The sequence below is a fragment of the Sarcophilus harrisii genome, chromosome 4, assembly GCF_902635505.1.
Source record: "Sarcophilus harrisii chromosome 4, mSarHar1.11, whole genome shotgun sequence".
Taxonomy (NCBI): Eukaryota; Metazoa; Chordata; class Mammalia; order Dasyuromorphia; family Dasyuridae; genus Sarcophilus; species Sarcophilus harrisii.
This window is the reverse complement of record NC_045429.1, coordinates 34,559,825-34,580,022: the sequence shown is the minus strand read 5'-3', so window position 1 is coordinate 34,580,022 and position 20,198 is coordinate 34,559,825.

The window sequence follows — 20,198 nt, the reverse complement described above, 5'->3', positions numbered from 1 at the left end:
CCTACAGTGACATTTCAGGCCAAGATTGGCTAATCATGACAGCCAGCCAAAGCTGCACTGTGCCCACCCCCACCCATCCACCCCTTCATCTTGACCTTTCTTGCTGCTGGCTGACTTTCTTCTTCTGTTGACGGTCACTGGACTCTGCCATCTGGTCCAGGGCATGAGTTGGAAATTTGTGGTTGGTGGTGGAGAAAGGGCAGGTCTCATTTGGAAGAAACTGGTTTGAGGATGGAAGGAACAAAGACTGGAAAAGTTAGCATCCCCACCCCTGCCAATATGTACACACACACACACACACACACACACACAACCTCCAGATTTGGAATTCAATGCCTCCAGCATGTTCTGATTGATTTCTTAGCATTTCTGCCCTCTGAAACTTTTGTGACTATGGATCTGTGGACTTAGCTGAATTGAAGACCACAGGTAAGTTGAATATTATTAAGCAACATATGTAATCTCAAATTCTTTGAAGCATCTGCTGCTGTTTTAGGTGTCTAGCTGTCTCATTAGCAAACTGTAATTGTGAAGACTTCCCCAGCACAAAGTATTAGAAGAAATAAATTCTTCCAAAACAAAGAAAATGGTGATCTATAGAGAAGAACATGGAACAAAAATCAAAAGATTATAGATTTAGACTTGGAAGAGACTTAGAATCCATTTAGTCCTACTCATATTTTAGAGATGAGGAAATTAAGTCCTAGGAAAGTTGAGTAAGATCAGGTTAAATAACTTGTCTAAGTCACACAGATAGTAAGTATCATGGTTAAAATTAGGGGAAACGTAGGATTTACATGAAAAACTGGATGGAGCAATGGATAGAGCGCTGGGCCTGGAGTTGGGGAAATCTGAATTCAGATATGCTAGCTGTGTGTCTCAGTTTCTTCATCTGTAAAATTATTTGGAAAAGGAAATAGCAAACCACTCCAGTATCTAGAAAACCCCAGATGAAGTCATAAATTATCAGACATAACTGAATTATATTTATATTTTGCTTTAAGGTCGGCAAATATTATTTAATCCTTTCAACAACTCTCAAAAGGAGGTGATATCATTTATCCCCACATCTACAGATGAGGAACCTGAGACTATAAAGTTTAAGTGACTTAGTCATATAGCTAATAATTATTTAAGATCATATTCAAACTCAGTTCTTCCCGATTCCAGGACCATTGCTCTATTCTCAGCCTCTAGATAGGAATTCGGGTCCATTGATAACAAATCCCATCCTTATTTTCTTTTACCATAATATCTGAGAAGGCCAGAAATAAGGGCAGGCACTTAATAATTACCAAATGAAATCAATGTAGAAATGATACAATAATGTCATCCCCCAAACAGAAGAGATTCAGAACAATTAAATGATTTGTCAAAGGCTAGATAGCCAATAAGTAAGTAAGCAGCAGGCTCCAAACCCAGGTCTTTCTGGGCTCCAAATGCAGAAACATTTCTACTTCTCATTATTTTTTAAGTTTCAGATGTTTGTCTCTGCCACCACTGGCACAGATTCAAGACCATTAACATTTATAAGAAAAGGTACTGCCTGTGATGATCTGGAATTTGTTGCACTGGGAGGAAGTTCTATGACTAGAGTCTTAGAAAGACCTTTGTTCAAATCCTACATCTTTTTACTTCATCATAGGTAAATTGCTAGCCTCAGTTTCCTCATGTGTAAATTAGGAATAATACCTGTAATACCAACTTTCAGACTAAATTATCTCCTTTATAATTTGATCATCATTCCCGATTCTGTCTTCACTGACAGTCTCCTATGCCTGGAATTCTCTTGCTCCTCATTTCCATCTCCTGGATTTCCTGGCTTCCTTCAAGTCTCAGCTAAAGATTCATTTACTGTAAGAAGCTTTTTTTAGTTGCTTTTAATCATGCCTTCCTCTGAAACTACATCTAATTGTATGTGTGTGTGCATATATACATACATATATAAACACCATATGTATAATATATGATATATATAATACATAGTATATATAGATATATAATATATGTAAATTTTTTTATTAAAAAATATATGTATAAATACATATTATAATATGGATATAATATAGATAGTCTTATTTATACATGTTTACATATCATCTCCCCCATTATACTATAAGATCCTTGAGATTTCAGGGACTGGTTTTTAAAATTTTGTTTGTTTGTTTTTTTGCCCTTTTTTATGTCATGAGCACTTAGTACAGTGCCTGGCACATAGTAGGTTCTTAATAAATGCCAATTGACTAACTGACTAGAATCAATTAGTTTGGTCCCTGTTACAAATGACAGCCCTTCAGATATTGGAAAATAGCCCTCTCATCAACCCATCCTCTACCCCTTCCCATTTATTACTTAATTATATTAATAATTTGTTTCTATATTTAATCTTGTATATATGTCCAGTAGTGGGCTTGATAAGCCAAAGTGAACAACAGTCACTTTTCTTGCACTATCCGGAATGGTTGGATATATTCATCTTTCCACAGACAAGTACATCAGTGTGCCTCCCTACCTACAGTTCCAGCAACATTGACTAATGTTTTGGGGCTAAGATGGGAGAAAAAATCCTCTCTCTCTGAAGCAAAACCTCAGAGTTTTTGATTTGCATTTTTCTATTAGTGATTTGGAAATAGACTCATATATACAATAGCCTTTAAGTGCCCTTCTGGCTACGTTGCCATTTTTCTTTTGAAAACTGTTGATTCATATCCATAGATCACTTGCCTATTTGGAAAATTGCTATCATTTGCAAGAGGAAAGTGTTTTAAACCTCTCTCTTCTGAATTTATTTCCAATTCAGGTTTTCCTCACTAGAATGGCACATCTTGAGGTTTTTTCCTTATTTGCTGAAATCTAGGCAGATATCTAACAGTTTTATTCAAAAGTAAGAATGTCTCTGAATTGAATAAGGATAAAATTCTCCAAATTATTTTTGAACATATAAATTATCCAAGAGTCTTTTTATCAGCTTCATGGCAGGAACAGGATGAAGAAGGAAAATTGATCCCATTTCTTTTGTTCCTTGTCAGTGACTGTGTGAGAGATTTGGTGAGGAAGAAGGCTGAAACTAATCACTCCAATGAAGAGTTTTGGATTACATGCAGATTTCAGCAATCCATGTAATTCATATCCTCCAAAGCTACAAATAATTGGAACAACTGAATAGCAACTGATGGCTATGAGAAGAGATGCCAAAATATTTGTGGCAGTCCTTTTTGTGTTAGCATAGAATAGGAAGCAAAGTGGATGCCCACTGACTGGAAACTGGGCAAGCAAGTGTGGTACTCGATATAATGGAATAGTACCATGTATTGAGAAATTACAAACACTATGATTGCTTGGATGCAAGGAAAGACATACATGAACCAATGAAAAGTGAACTTAGCAGAGAAACAGCATATACAATGACAATAATGGAAAGAAAAGCAAATGGAATAATGCTGCAAAAATTTTAATGACTAAGGTTAATCCCAATGAAAGCATATAAAAATATTTTCCCAGCTAGGACCATGGATATGGAATCCTATATAGAACATTAAGTTTTTCAATATTTTAATTATTTTATGAAACCTTTTTCTTCTTTCTAATAAGAAATGGCTCCTCAAGAAGCGTTTGAAGACAGAATTAATGAAAAATGTAGGTTTTGAAAAACAGATCAGTAGAAATATATATATTTTTAAAAAGAGGAAAGACAGTATAGCACAATGAGAAAAGTGGTGGTTGTGGTGGTGGGGATTGTTGCCCTTCATTCTTAAAGAGGACCAAAATGATATCAGTATGTTAAAGTGGAGTTACAGTGTCCAGCTATACATTAATCAGACCAATACAAGCTCAGAGTGCTTTGGCACAGGTTGGACACAGATAGTACCTGTGAACATACAGACTGGCTTCTCTAATTTTCCACATCTTGTGTTTCTTTTGGGCTAATTCAATTTTGCTTTGCTTATAGAACACAGCACCTTCTCTGATGAGAGCATGCCATCCTGGGAGATCCTGTGCCAATGTCTCCCATGTCATGCAATCAGTTCTAAAGTTCTTCAGAGACACCTTGAGAGTTTCTTTGTATTGCTTTTTCTGACCACCATCTGGGTGCTTGCCTTGTGTTAAGTTCTTCACAAAATAGTCTTTTTGGCAAGCATACATTTGGCATTCAAACAATGTGACCACACCCTCTGAAATAGGGTTTGAGTACTTGGCTGTTTGGTTCAAGAAAGGACCTCAGTGTCTGATATACTATCCTGCTAGGTCATCTTCAGAATCTTCCTAAGACAATTCAAATGGAAGTGATTCAGTTTCCTGGTAGACTGCATACAACATACAACAATGAGATCAGTACAACAGCTCTGTAGACTTCAGTTTGGTAGTCATTCTAATATCTCTTCTCTCCCAGAGTTTCCTTTGTAATCTACCAAACACTGAGCTAACTCTGGCAATGTATGCTTACCCTTATTATCAATGTGTACAATCCTGGAAAGTATACTGCCAAGTTAAGTGAACTTATCCACAGCATTCAAAATTTCTCCATTTACTTTAATTGACAGTTTCACATAGGAATGATGTGGTGCTGGCTCATGTAGTACCTATGTTTTCTTGGTGTTACTGTTTTTTTTTTATTATTATTGAAGCTTTTTATTTTCAAAACATATACATGGATAATTTTCAACATTTATCCTTAAAAAACTTTTGTTCCAAATTTTTTCTCTCCCTTCCCTCACCCCTTCCTCTAGAAGGCAACTAATCCAATATATGTTAAACATGTGCAATTCTTCTATACCGATTTCCACAATTATCAAGTTGCACAAGAAAAATCAAATCAAAAAGGGAAAAAATGAGAAAGAAAACAAAATTCAAGCAAACAACAAAAAGAGTGAAAATACTGTGTTGTAATCCACACTCAGTCCCCACAGTCCTCTCTCAGGCTTTCTTCATCACAAGACCATTGGAACTGGCCTGAATCATCTCATTGTTGAAAAAAGCTACGTATATCAAAGTTGATCATCATATAGTCTTCTGTTGCCATATACAGTGATGCTCACTTCATTTAACATCAGTTCATATAAGTCCCTCCAGGCCTCTCTGAAATCATCCTGCTGATCATTTCTTATGGAACAATAATATTCCATAACATTCATATGCCATAATTTATTCAGTCATTCCCCAACTGAGGGGCATCCACTCAGTTTCCAAGTTTTTTGCCACTACAAAAAGGGCTGCCACAAATATTTTTGCAAATGTGGCTCTCTTTCCCTCTTTTAAGATCTCTTTGGGATACAGGCTCAATAGAGACTCTGCTGGATCAAATGGTATGCACAGTTTTATAGCCTTTTGGGTATAGTTCCAAATTGCTCTCCAGAATGGTTGAATCAGTTCATAACTCCACGAACAATGTATTAGTATGCCATTTTTCCCACATCCCCTCCAACATTTGTCATTATCTTTTCCTGTCATCTTAGCCAGTTTGAGAGATGTATAGTGGTACCTCAGAGTTGTCTTAATTTGCATTTCTCTGATCAATAGTGATTTAGAGCACCTTTTCAAATAACTTTAAATGGTTTGAATTTCTTCATCTGAGAATTGTCTATTCATATCCTTTGACCATTTATCACTTGGAGAATGGCTTGAATTATTATAAATTTAAATCAGTTCTCTATATATTTTAGAAATGAGGCCTTTATCAGAACCCTTGAATGTAAAATTTTTCCTCCAGTTTATTGCTTCTCTTCTAATTTGTCTGCATCGGTTTTGTTTGTACAAAAACTTTTTAACTTAATATAATCAAAATTATCCATTTTGTATTCAATAATGTACTCCAGTTGTTCTTTTGCCACAAATTCCTTTCTTTTCCACAGGTCTGAGAGATAAACTATCCTTTTGTTCTTCTAACTTGCTTTTATATCACTTTTTATTTGTGTAAATCATGAACCCATTAGTGTGTGGGTCAATGCCTAGTTTCTGCCATATTAATTTCCAATTTTCCCAGCAGTTTTTGTCAAATAGTGAGTTCCTATCCCAAAAGTTGGGGTCTTTGGGTTTGCCAAATACTAGATTACTATAGTCATTGACTATTTTGTCCTGTGAATCTGACCTATTCCACTGATTGACTACTTTATTTCTTAGCCAATACCAAGTGGTTTTGATGACTGCTGCTTTATAATATAGTTTTAGGTCTGATACAGCTAGCTCATTTTCATTTGCATTTTTTTTTTCACTAATTCCACTGAAATTTTTGGCTTTTTGTTTTTCCAGATGAACTTTGTTATTATTTTTTCTAGCTTTATAAAATAACTTTTGGGGAGTTTGATTGGTATGGCACTGAATAAGTAGATTAATTTAGGTAGTATTTTCATTTTGGTGTTAATTGTTAAGCCAAAATTAATATAAGCAGCAATAATCAATCCACAGTTTGTTGTATCTCAGCTTCAAAGGCTGCATTGAGTGCATAATCATCTGCAAACAAAAAAAAATCATATACTAATACTCCCTCCACTTTAATTTTGGCTTGTAGCTTTTTCAAGTTGAAAAATTTACCATCAGTGCAGTATCTGACCTTGATGCCATGTTCATCTACATGGTGTTTGACAACATGGCTGAAAGCATTATACTAAAAGTCATGAGAGCAAGCACACAGCCTTGTTTTACTCCATTGGTGACTGGAAAAACATAAGAGCTATCCATTGTCCATGCCATCATGAAATTCAAAGATGCCTCCATTGTCCATTTCTATAAAGGTCTGGCATTTAATAGACTATGCAATTGTAAGAAGAGACAAACAGGATGTGAGAATGACCAAGTAAATGTGTAGTGCAGCGTGTTGGACTGATCATAGATTTATCCTCTCCAACCTGAATATTCACATTCAACAAAACTGGCAGCCCCAAGGCAAAAAAAAGACTACTGGAGGAATTAAAGTCAAGGGATTAGAGTGCTTCTCTGAAAGGGAACTGTTTGTTGCCAACTTGGAAAGTAAGCTGAGTCAACACAGTTTGCACAATGGAGCAGAAAAGGAATAGGCAGCTTTCAGAGGTATTGTGTACAGAACTGCATTTGTTTATCTGAGTCAGAACACTCGCAAACATCAAGACTGATTTGATGAAAATGATAGAGAAATTTAGAAGCTGCTAAATGAAAAAAAATAAGAACCCACAGATTGTACCAACAAGATCCATCTCTAAGAAATACCATTCAATTCCATCAAAAGTAAAGAACAATTGAAACTTAGATGCAGGATTCTTGGCTTAGCAAAAAGGCAGAGGAAATTCAGTTTTGTGCTGAAAGTAACAATTCAGAGTATTTTTACAATGCACTGAAGGCTACTTATGGGCCAAAGACCTGTAGTGCATCTCAGTTACTCAGTACTGATGGTGCCACACTGATTAGTGATAAGAACATAGTCCTGGAGAGATGGACTGAACACTTCCATAGTATTCTCAACAGACCATCATCAATCAATGCTGAAGCTATTGACCATTTACCTCAAGTTGAAATCAATCACCCCCCAGCTAAAGTTCAACTGAAGAAAAGGATACTTCCATGTGGTAAAGCACTGAGTGCTGATTCTATTCCAGCTGAGATTCACAAGGTGGGAGGTTCAGTGCTTGTACAAAAGCTGACTGAAATTTTCCAGATTATCTAGAGAAGAAGTCATTCCCCAGGTTGTCCTCCATTGTCCATCTTTTAAAAAGTAAAGTAAATTGATTGCCCTGTGAGAATCATGGGACTTAGTCATTGCTTAGTCTTGTTAGAGTCCTTTTTAATAGGCTGACCCTATACCTAGAATGGTAGAATGGCTACCTGAGAGCCAGTGTGGCTTCAGAAGGGGCCAAGGAACAACTGATACAGTGTTTTGCCTGATAACTCCAGGAAAAATGCCAGGAGCAGAAAAGAGGTCTCTATACAGCATTTGTAGACCTGACCAAAGTCTTTGATGCTGTCCGTCATGAGGGCTTATAGAAAATTATGACAAAATATGGTTGCCCAGAGAAGGTCATCAGCATAGTACATCACTTTCAGGATGACATACTTGCCCAGTATGGATACTGCTCTTGAGCTTTTCCTGTCACCTGTGGAATGAAGCAAGGCTGTGCACTTGCTCCCGGGCTTTTTAGCTTGATGTTTTCAGCCATGTTGTCAAACACTTTCAATGAGGACAAACATGGAATCAAACTCAGCCACCACACTGATGGTAAATTCTTCACCTTGAAAAGGCTACAAGCCAAAACCAAAGTGGAGGGAGCGTCGGTGCCTGATTTTTTGTTTGGAGATGATTGTGCCCTCCATGCAGCCTCCAAAGCTGAGATGCAATAATGTAAGGATCGGTTCTCTGCTGCTTGTGCTAATTTTGGTCTAACAATTAACACCAAGAAAACACAGATCATCCGTCAGCCACCAGCACATCATCCATATGTGGAACCATCAGTTACAGCAAATGGTGAAGTTTTGAATGCTGCTATTAAGTTCTCTGACCCTGGTAGTATACTTCCCAGGGATGTCCATATTCATAATGAGACTGACATATGCATTGCCAGAGCTAGCTCAGTGTTTGGGAGGCTCCGAAGGAAAGTGTGGGAGAGGAGAGGGATTAGACTGGCTACCAAACTGAAGGTCTGCAGTGCTGTTGTGCTGATCTCATTGTTATATGTCTGTGAAACCTGGATGGTCAGCACCATCCTAGGAAACTGAAACGCTTCCATTTGAATTGTCTTAGGAGGCCTCTGGGCAGGAGAAGATGCCAGACCCTGAGGTCTTTTCTTGAACTAAACTGCCAAGCATTCCAACTCTTGCAGAAGCATAACTCCATTGAGCTGGCCACGTTGTTCAAATTCCAACTATACACTTGTCCCTCAAAAAATTATTTTGTGGAGAACTCACAAAGGGGAAGTGCTTGCAAGATGGTCAGAAAAAGTGATATAAGGACACTCTTCAGGTATTTCTTAAGAATTTTAGAATCTACTGTATGAAGTGGGAGACATTAGCACAAGACCACTCAGCATGGTGTGCCCTCATCAGAGAAAGTGCTCTGCTCTATGAGCAAAACAGAATTGTGTAATGGGCTGAAGCTCGAGTTGATGCACTGAGGTCCCAAGCACGTGAGGCTAAATAGTAATTGGACTATACTCTATTAATATATATGCTTGGAGAAAGAATGGCCCCCGCCCACTCTCTGTGCAAGTCCTGATGTGTTGTATAGGAAATGATGATTTTGGTGGGTGGAGGTAGAGGGGCAGGAAGAGAGGTGGGGAGGGACTGCTGGCTGGCTTCTTGTTGCAGCTGCACACATTGCTATTGCGGTCCCCCCTTCACCCCCGATCCCCCTTCACCTCCGATCCTTCTTCACCTCCACTAAGAATAAAGATTGAAGATTTTCCCTTACCCTGAATTTCTGACTCCGGCTGATTTTAAAATACGCAGTCATCACAGAATTGAATTAGCCCAAAGGGAAAGCAAAATACACAAAATTAGAGAGTCTACCCCAAATGTTCTTATGGACTATTCGTGTCCAACCTGTGGCAGACCATTTCAAGTTCATATTGATCTGATCAGCCACAGTCAGACACATTGTAACTTGATTCTAACATAGTGATGTCATTTTGGTCCTTTTTGAAAACAAAGGACAACAATAACAACAATAAAGGTAAGGGAATTAATTATCCTGTGACAATCACAAAGGAGTCTCAGCACTGGTAAGATTCTTGTCAGTGTCCTCTCTAATAGGCTGAACCTAGAAAAAGTTCATCTACCTAAGAGCCAGTGTGGCTTGAAAAGCTGCCAGGGAACAGTCAATATGGTATTTGCTACTCAACAACTCTAGGAGAAATTCCAGGAGCAGAACAGAGATCTCTATATAATATTTATAAATATAACTGATGCCTTTGATAACTGTTAGTTGCAAGGACTTATGGAAAATTATATCAAAATTTGATTGCCCAGAAAAGCTCCTCAGGATTGTACATCAGTTTCACAGTGAAAAGAACAATTAACATCCCTCAGTTCAGATCCAGCTTCTGCCATTTATGATCTGTATAAGTTTCAGTAAACCACTGAACTTCTCTGGGCTTTATTTTCATCATCTGTAAAATCAGTTAGACTCAACGATTTCTAAGGTCCTTGCCAGCTATGAATCTGAACTGGGTCCTCATATGGCATGGTTCAAAGCCCTTCACCATGCTGTTTATCTTCCTCTATGTACTTTCTACCTTATCCTTATCAATATCTCTCCTAAACTATATCACCCAAAACTAATTACAGAACTCTAGATTTAGATTAACCAAGGCAAGGTATATTTCAATTTTCTGCAAACTATGTCTCTCTTAATGAAATAGGAGATTATATTAGCCTTTTATTTTTTTAGCTGCCATATCATACTATTCATTCATATTGAATCTGCCACCCTGATTATTTTCAGCCAAATTGCTATCCAACTATGCCTTTCCCGTCTTGTACTTATGAGAATTTTCTTTAATCCAAGTATGAGACATATATATCTCTACTGCATTTTATCTGATTAGATTCAGCCTAATGCTTTAGTCTATCAAGATTATTTTGATTCTTGACTCTCTTTCTTCAAAGAGACTAGTTCTTCTTCCCAGCTGTGGAGTCATCAGCAAATCTTATAAGTCTATCATCTAAGTCTTTGTTTAGGTCATTGACAAAAGAGTTGAGCAAAATAGGGCTACATGGACTGCTAGAGTATTCTGCTAGATTTCCTACCAACTTAGTATGGATCTATTAACCGCTATTCTTTGAGTTTGATCTTTTAGCAGATATCAATCCTTTTAACTACAGAGCAATCTAATCCAATATCCATAAAATAGCATGAAAATACTTTGTCAGATGCTTAATTAAAATCCAGTATAGTCACACAAACAATATTTTCCCTATCATTTACTACAGTGGTCCTCAAAGTGTAGTCCAAAGAATTGTTGGGGTCTCTGAAACCCTTTCAGAAAGTCTACAAATTCAAAATCATTTTTTATTTCTAATATAGTAAATAGCTATAAATATAACCCATGTGAACAAAAACTCTTTGAACAGATCCTCGATAGTTTTTTAACAACATGAAGATACTGAGAACAAAAGTTTGAGAACCACTGATTTACTATAATAAGCCTATCAAAAACATAAGTTAATAGAACCAAATACAAATCAAGTCAAATATACAAGTCAAAATACAAATCAAGTCAACAAGCATTTATTAAGTTTCTACTATATGCCAGGCAGTGTGGTAAGCACTGGAGATACAATGAAGGGCAAAAACTGTCGCTGGTCTCCAGAGTGTATAATCTTAAGGCAGATAACATGCAAACAAGATATAGGTGGCATAAATTGGACATAATCTAAAAAGGGAAAGCAATAGCATTCAGGGTAATAGGAAAAGCTCCCTTTAAAAGGTAAAATTTTAACTAGGTAAAATTAAAAAGGTAAAAAAAATTTAACTTGAATGAAGCCTAGTGGTGGTGATAAGGAGGGAGGTAATTCCAGGCATAGAGGACAGGTTGTAAGAATATTTAAAGCCAGAAGATGGTGTGTCTTGTGTATAGAACAGCAGGTAGATTTGTGTTTGTGCAAGGAGATAGAGCTAGCTAACCATTTAAGTGCAGAAGATCTGAAGATTTTACAAGCCTGGTTATGAGTTCATAATATGCCATGACAACAACAAAAAAACTAACTTTGGTTGCGTTGAGGGTCAGAGCATATAAAATGAGAGCCATGATATTCCTGAAGAGTTATGCCCTCCACGGACAGGGCACAAGTGGAAGAATAAGTTATGTTATAGACAACACATTGATGACATTGGACATTGGACACAGCAAAGTGTGTCTAAAGAAAGACATCTAAGCCAAACTATATTATATGGAAGAGAGATCAGTTTTGTTCCATCTTTAGGAGTGAATGAATGCTGGAAGTTGTTTCAATATGTTAAACATAAAAGATTCAAGAAATATAATTTCTATGTAATTATTTTACTAATTATGCTAGCAATGATTTTTTCTCAATAGTATTTTATTTTTCCAAATACATAGAAAGATAATTTCCAACATTTATTTTTGAAAGACTTTTTTTTGTTACAAATTTGTCTCCTTCTCTCCCTTCACTCCCCCCTCTCCAAGACAGCAAGAAATCTAATGTAGGTTAAACATATGCAATCCTTTTAAACATATTTCCATATTTATTATGTTGCTAAAGAAAAATCAGAACAAAGGTTGGGGGGGGGGACCACAAGAAAGAAAAAGCAAACAAAGGTGAAAATGCTTCAATCCCCATTCGGTCTCCATAGTTTTCTCTCTGGATGTAGATGGCATTTTCTATCCCAAGTCTATTAGAATTGTCTTGGATCACTGAATTGCTGAGAAGACAGGTCCATCATAGTTGATCACCTCATAATCTTGCTGTTACTATGTACAATGTTCTTTTCTCCTGGTTCTGTTCACTTCACTCCCATGCTAGCAATAATGAATAAAAGGAGTCAATGACACTCTCAGATGCCAAAAACCTCTCATGGAATCTGCTCAGTGCTTATATGCCCTTGGAAGAGTGGGTGTTCCTCAGGATGGCAATCTGGTTGGTTAACAAGTAATTCAAGGAAATGAGTATTCAAATGACAGGGGCACCAATTCAAATGAGGGGCTGGGAGACCTGACCTTGACACTTCCAAACCGCCCCCAGCCTTGGACAATCTAATCAAAGCATTTCATCCCACCCAAACCTGAATTAGAACACTTCCTCATTATCAGTAATGGCTTTCATTTGCCAGCTTGTGCTAATAGAGCAAAGCTTATACTGTGGTTCAGAACCTTATGTGGGGCCTTATTATCAGTAAATTAAGATCATTATTAATAGTAAATGATTGATTTGTATACCTATTTTCTATGTTTATATATCTGGAGTCTTGTAAAAAATTCTCTTAAGAAGGGTGGGGAAGGGAAAAAGTTTAAGAAACCTTGCAGTAGAGAATAAGATTTCAGAAAAGGAATAAATTCCATTTCTCCTCTATTATTAATTAGTTATTTAATACTCATTTCTCTCAAATACATGGAAAAACCTAATTATTTGAGACATACATGAATAGAATGGGCTCCAAAGAGAGACTTGAAAATCATTTCTCAAGGATATTATAGGGGAGATTTCTTCTGTGTTAGATGAATGACCTTTCAAGCTAAAACATTCTGTAATTCTGTAATCAGAAATTTTACATTATTGTACAGCCTTCTCCTCTACTCCTTTGTCTTATCTTTTCATCCTTTAATTGCACCACATCAGTGTGGAAGACATTGCTTATATTGTTTTGTATTCCAAAATCTTTTATATACAGTTCTTTGTATATATTCAAGTATTTAATAAATGCTTTTTCATTCATTCATTTCATGCATGATTCCTGGAAGCTGAAAACATGATTAACAAGTAGTCACTATAAGTATTTGGAGTTTCCTTGCCCTTCTCCCTCTGCTGGAAGCTTATAGAGGTCAAATCCCTTCTTTTTCACTTTGTCCCAGCCCCAGGAAACCCTAGGATGGATTCAGAGAAGAATGGTACTGGAAAGACGTTAGAGGAGAAAATCTTCAATTATTTTGTTACTCCCTTATTCCCACCTGCTCTTCCAAATATGATTGTCAACTCTCCTAGCATTAGACTCCTTAGAAATGTTTTCATCTTGCCTCCATTATGCTTCCTTTCCTCATAAATGACTAGAGCCACTAACCTACCCAGTTTCTGTGACATAATACTCGGAGCAGCTATTTTATTGGTATTCCTCTGAAAAGTGAGATAATTATACTTTTATTCTTATAGTACCTATGTGTGAGATTAGCATACATAAATAGAATTTAGTCTTTACTCTCAAATACTTTCAGTTCAATTTCATAAATATTTATTAATTGTCTACTACATGCTGTGTTGTATTAAGCTCTGGGGAAACAAAGTCAATGAAAGAGTTGCCTTCCATAAAATAATTTAAATTGAGTGTGTAAAAGGAAGCTGACAAATAAACCCAGTCCTTAAGGATGGAGTGCTCAGTATGAGGTATCCCCAGATGTTCTGGAGCTGGTCATAGCTTGCTTACTGTGATGAAGATATGAGCAATTGATTGGTTACCAAGCCAAAAGTAGGGGTATTTAAAAGGCACTGGTCAACTGGGGCCTCCCCCTTGGTCTTTTTCCTGCTTAGCTTTATGTGGTAGTGGGGTAAGGCAGGAAGTCTCAGATTCTCCCCATTTGAAGCTGATCTCTAGTTTATGAATAGTTTCTTTGTGTTTATTCCTTTCTTTTCTTCTTTCCTATTTAGATGAAATAGATTGGAAATGGCTGTGACTTTGTGAACTTCAAAAAGTCAGCAGAATGAGTTTACTAGAGTCCAAAAGGTGGATTCTATAGTAGGATCTGCTGGAAGCCAGAGGGTAAGGCGTAAAGTCTTCCCTCTTTTTTGGGGGGGTGGGGGGGTGGGAGAAGAAGGAGGGGCGGAGGAAAAGGAAAAGGCAATCTGTATTAAATGACTTGTCCAGGATCACACAATTAGTAAATGTCTGAGAGTAGATTTGAACTTGGGTCTTCCTTACTCCAGGAATGGTGTTCCATCCACTGTACTACCTAGCTTCTCCAAGTGAAGTCTTTTAAAAAAATTTTATTGACTAAAACAAAGTAATTTAAAAACATAGTACAATATGCAAAGCAAACAAAGGTGAAAATGCTTCAATCCACATTCAGTCTCCATAGTTGTCTCTCTGGATGTGGACGGCATTTTCCATCTCAAGTCTATTGGAATTGTCTTGGATCACTACATTGCCAAGAGCCAAGTCCATCATAGTTGATCATCTCATAATCTTGCTATTACTGTGTACGATGTTCTCCTCTCACTTCACTCCCATGCTAACAATAATTAATAAAAGGAGTCGATGACACTCTCAGATGCCAAACACCCCTCATGGAATCTGCTCAGTGTTTATATGCCCTTAGAAGAGTGGGTGTTCCTCAGGGTGGCAATCTGTTAAGTAATTCAAGGAAATGAGTATTAAAAAAAAAGAAAAAAAAAGAAAATGAGTATTAAATGACAGGGGTTTTTCAACATTAACCCTTGTAAAACCTTGTGTTCCAGTTCCCCCCCCCTTCCTGCCACCCCCTTTCCTAGATGGCAAGTAATCCAATATATGTTAAACATGGTAGAAATATATGTGAAATCCAATATATGCATAAATTTTTATACAATTATCTTTCTGTCCAAGAAAAATCAAATCAAAAAGAAAAAAAATGAGAAAGAAAATGAAATGCAAACAATAACAAAAAGAGTGAAAATGCTATGTTGTGCTCTACACTCAGTTCCCACAGCCCTCTCTCTGGGTGTAAATGGCTTTGTCACAAGATCATTGGAACTGGCTTAAATCATCGCATTGTTGAAGAGAGTCACACCCTTCAGAACTGATCATCACATAATCTTGTTACTGTGTACAATGATCTGGTTCTGCTCATTTCATTTAGCATCAGTTCATGTAAGTCTCTCCAGGTCTATCTGAACAATATTGATTGTTTTTTTTAGAACAATAATATTCCATAACATTTATATACTGTAACATTCAATTTATATACTGTAACTTATTCAGCCATTCTCCAACTGATGGACATATTCAGTCATTCTTTTTTTTTTTTTTCTGAGGCAGTTGAGGTTAAGTGACTGGCCCAGGATCACACAGCCAGGAAGTGTTAAGTGTCTGAATCCTAATTTGAACTCAAGTCCTCCTGACTTCAGGGCTGGTGCTCTATCCCCTGTGCCACCTCGTTGCCCCTCAGAGTCATTCTTAAAACAATATTGCTGTTACTTTATAGAGTTTTCTTTTAGTTCTGCTCATTTCTTCATTATTTTTTGCAATTTTCCCATGTTTTTCTAAAATCATTGAATTCGTTTCTTATAACACAGTAGTATTCCATCACAATCATGTACTTTATGTACTATAACTTGTTCAGCCATTTCCCAATTGATGGGCATCCTTGCAATTTCTAGTTCTTTGCCAACATAAAGAGAACTATTATAAATAGCTTAGAACATATAGAAGTCAAATCCCTTCTTTTTCCCCTAATTATCTTTGGAAATAGATCAAGGAGTGGTATTACTGGATCAAAAGGTATAAGTAGATTAGTAACCTTTTGGGTATGGTTCCAGATTTTTTTCCAAAATGATTGGATCATTTCACAATTCCTCCAACAGTGAATTAGTGTCCCAATTTTTCCACATTCCCTTTAACATTTGTCACTCTCCTCTTCTATCATAACATGTATAAAGGTGTAAAATAACCGGGTATAAAATGATATCTCAAGGTTATTTTAATTTGCATTTCTCTAATCAACAATGATTTAGAAAACTTTTTTAATATGACTATAAATTGTTCAGAAAACTGCCTGTATTTGAATATTTATCAGTTAGGGAATGACTCATATTTTTATAGATTTGACAAAGTTCTTTATTATATTTTAGATATGTCCTTTTTTCTGATAAACTATCTATAAATTTCTTCCTCAGTTTTCCATTTTCCTTCTGATCTTGCCACATTTTACACAAAACCTTTTCAATGTAATTGAAATTATCCATTTTATGTCTAACTTTGCTCTCTTTTTCTTATTTATTCATAAATTATCTATATATCTATACATAAGTCTGATAAGTAACATGTTCCTTGTTCTTCTAATTTTCTTGCAAAATTTTCTTTATATCTAGGTATCCATTTTGACCTTATCTTGGTAAATAGTGTAAGATTTTGGTTCATGACCAGTTTCTGCCATACTGTTTTACTGTTTCTCCAACAATTTTTCCCAAATAATGAATTCTAATCTCAAAATCTAATCTTTATACTTGTCAAATACAAATTATACCAACTGATATCTTAAATGACCTGCCCAACCCAGTCTAGCAGTAGCAGACATACAGACTCATCACTCAGCAACCATTCCACATTTGGAAGTGAACTTGGTTGGAACAAATACTCTGAAGAAACTGGATTGTCAGAATCCACTCTTCCCAGGAACTGAAAGGAAATAGGTTCACATCTTCATTGTGAATATCTCTTTGTAACAGCTAATTGATGCCAATTGGTTTTATGGAAGTGGAGTGCTAATTATTGGCTGCTAACAATGATGGCTACACACACACACACACACACACACACACACACAGAGTCCAGGAATGAGGGATCAATCCAATATCATTAAAGAAAGATACTGGATTTCAGAAGAGTCTGGAAAGACTTATAGAACTGATGCTAAGTCAAGTGAGCAAAACCAAGAGAACATTGTATACAGTAATAAGATTATGTGATGATCAACTCTGATGGACTTGGCTCTCTTCAACAAGGAGGAGATTCAAGGAAATTCCAATAATCTTGTGACGGAAAGTGCCATCTGCATCCAGAGACAGAACTATAAAGAATAAATGTCGATCAAAGCATAGTTTTTTCACCTTTCTTTGGTTGTCGTTATTTTTTATTTGTTTGGGTTTTTTCTTTTCTTGTGTTTTTTTTCCCCTTTTGATCTGATTTCTTTTTTTTTTTTTTTGCACAGCATGACTAATATGGAAATATGCTTAGAAGAATTACACATATTCAACCTTTATCAGATTGCTTGCTATGTTAGAGAGGAGAGAGGGAGTCAAAAGAGAAAAAAAAAATTGGAACAGTAGGTTTTGCAAAGATTAATGTTGAAAACTATCTTTGCATGTATTTGGAAAAATAAAATACTGTTTAAAACAAGAAAGTAACAATAATAAACCCATTACATGTTAACATAAATAACAATTTATTAAAAAATAAGTACAAGCAAAATAATGGTTTGGTCATGTATACTTATTGTGTATCTAATTTATATTTTAATATATTTAACATCTACTGGTCATCCTGCCATCTGGGGAAGGGGATGGGGGGAAAGAGGGGAAAAATTGGAACAAGAGGTTTGGCAATTGTTAATGCTGTAAAGTTACCCATATATAACCTGTAAATAAAAGGCTATTAAAAAAAGAATCATAAAAAAATAAAATAAAATAAAAAATAAGTACATATTTTTAAATATATTGAGAAGCGTGGCATTGTTTTATGTCTTTTTGTAAATCTATTTAATATCAGTTTCAATAGAAGACAGTTAAATTCTCTTATTTGCCTCTGCATTCAATCTGTTATGATCCATTATGGTCGAAGTATATGAAAAACAAAATCCTGACTCACACAGACATGTAGTTGGAAAGGGAGAGTAAATAATATCTTAGTATTATTATGAAAGTAGCTTGATCTCACAGAGACCCTAGAGATCTGTAGACCATTCTTTGAGAACTGTTGATCTATAAGAATAGTTCGCAAACTTTTGTTCTCAGTATCTTTATATTATTAAAAATTATTGAGGATCTGGCCAAAGAGTTTTTGTTTATGTGGGTTATTTTGCCGTGTTTGCAAATTACATATTTGCAAATTTATAGATATTTGCTGGGTTACAAATAAAAACTAATTTTGAATTTGAAAACTTTCTCAAAAAGTTTCAGAGACTCCCAGGATTCTCTAGAGTACTTTTTAAGAACTGATCTATAAGAATAAGCTTTCTGGCTGCTTTTTCTAACTCGGCCTTGGTTGGGGGAAGTAAAAAGGGAGGATGGAATTAGGGAGGCCCTTCAGGAAGGGGATGGGGAGAGGAGATCCCTGAAGGAGAAACACATGGCCAACAGCCTGTGCTTCCCCTTGACATCCCAAGAGGGAAATACTTAGACTTCAAATTTCTGGGCAATTTCTGTTTTTCTGTTTCCTGTTCTGAGCAGAGGTCAGAAATTAGCAATCCTGAGAATGACTGCTTCTAGTCTTGGGAGTTACTTTGTGGTAAACCTAACTTGAGAGGTCCCAAATGCAAGAGTCAGACTCCCTACCAGGCTCCCACAGGGAGACTTTCTTACCAGCTGTCTTCTCAGAGAAGGACAGAGGACCCTTCCTTTACAGCTGAAGGACAAGGGAGCTCTGGACCTTGGTGACTCTCTGTTCTATTATTGTGAATTCTTCAGTAGATGCAGATTCACAAGAATTGTGAGTCAAGAGCATATTTTAGGCAGTCCTGCAGCACCATCATTCTCCAGTTTGGAAATTGGTTTGGCTAACTGAGTGTTTTACATTTCTGGCTTTTGTTAGATATACCCATGAGTCTTAGCATTTTAGATAGTGAGTGAAATAGAAACTGTCCTATATGATACTCATGGAAGGGAAATTGGTTTTCATTTGGAGGAAACCCTAGCTATAAGATATGCTTGAGCTTTGTTTTAGAATTGCCCTCTAGTTTTAATCTGGTTTATGAGCTACAGAGAGAATTCAACCCCTCTATGGTCAGCCCTTGGATTGAAACTGCTCCAAGTGAACCTATAGTTTTTGCTGGTTAAGGCAGACAGGGTTAAGTGTCCTGCCCAGGGCCATGGAGCTAGTAAGTGTCAAACCTGGATCTTCCTCACTCCAGGCCCACTACCTACTGAGTCACCTCACTACCCCTATTATTAATTGCCTTTTTATATTGTATTTATATCCTTAGGGCTTTGTACCAAATCTGAGAAGAATCAGTTAGTTAACTGGTTGACTTCTAGTCCAAAGGAAAAGAAGGGAATTCTGAATACTCTGATACCTCTCCATCCTTATAGGGACTCAATCCTGACATAGTATAGGGCCGTCCAGTAAAACTGAAAGCTTATGGCCTGGAGAGAACATCCAGAGAGATTATTCCTGTTGGATCAAAGCTGGGCTTCTCCATCAGGGAGGGGAACTTCCCCTGGGATCCTCCTCTAATTGGCTTTAAGAAAAAATGATATATCCCTTTAGCCGAAAGAGCTCAGAGAATAAATGTTCAGGAAGCCAGAGCTCATTCATGGAGTCTTTGAAGGTTTGAAGGGAGGAAAAAAATCATTCCAAGAACTAAAAACAAAAATGGATCAACAAATCTGAATTTCGAAGGGCATTGATAATAGATGTGAAGAAACCATTTATTTGCACAGCCACTGTTTCTGAATCATTTCATTACTTATATTTAAAATGTGATGTGGATCTTTTAGTAGGGAAGAGGTTTGGCTACTTTAAGAAAAGTTCTCTGAGAAGCAGTATTGAAAGCAAGAGGGAAGGAGAGGAGATGTTGATTAAGCAGAGTACAGCTAAGGAAATTCTTGCAGCAAAAGAAGGGGCTTATTTATGCTTTAAAGGAAAGAGCACTGAGCCA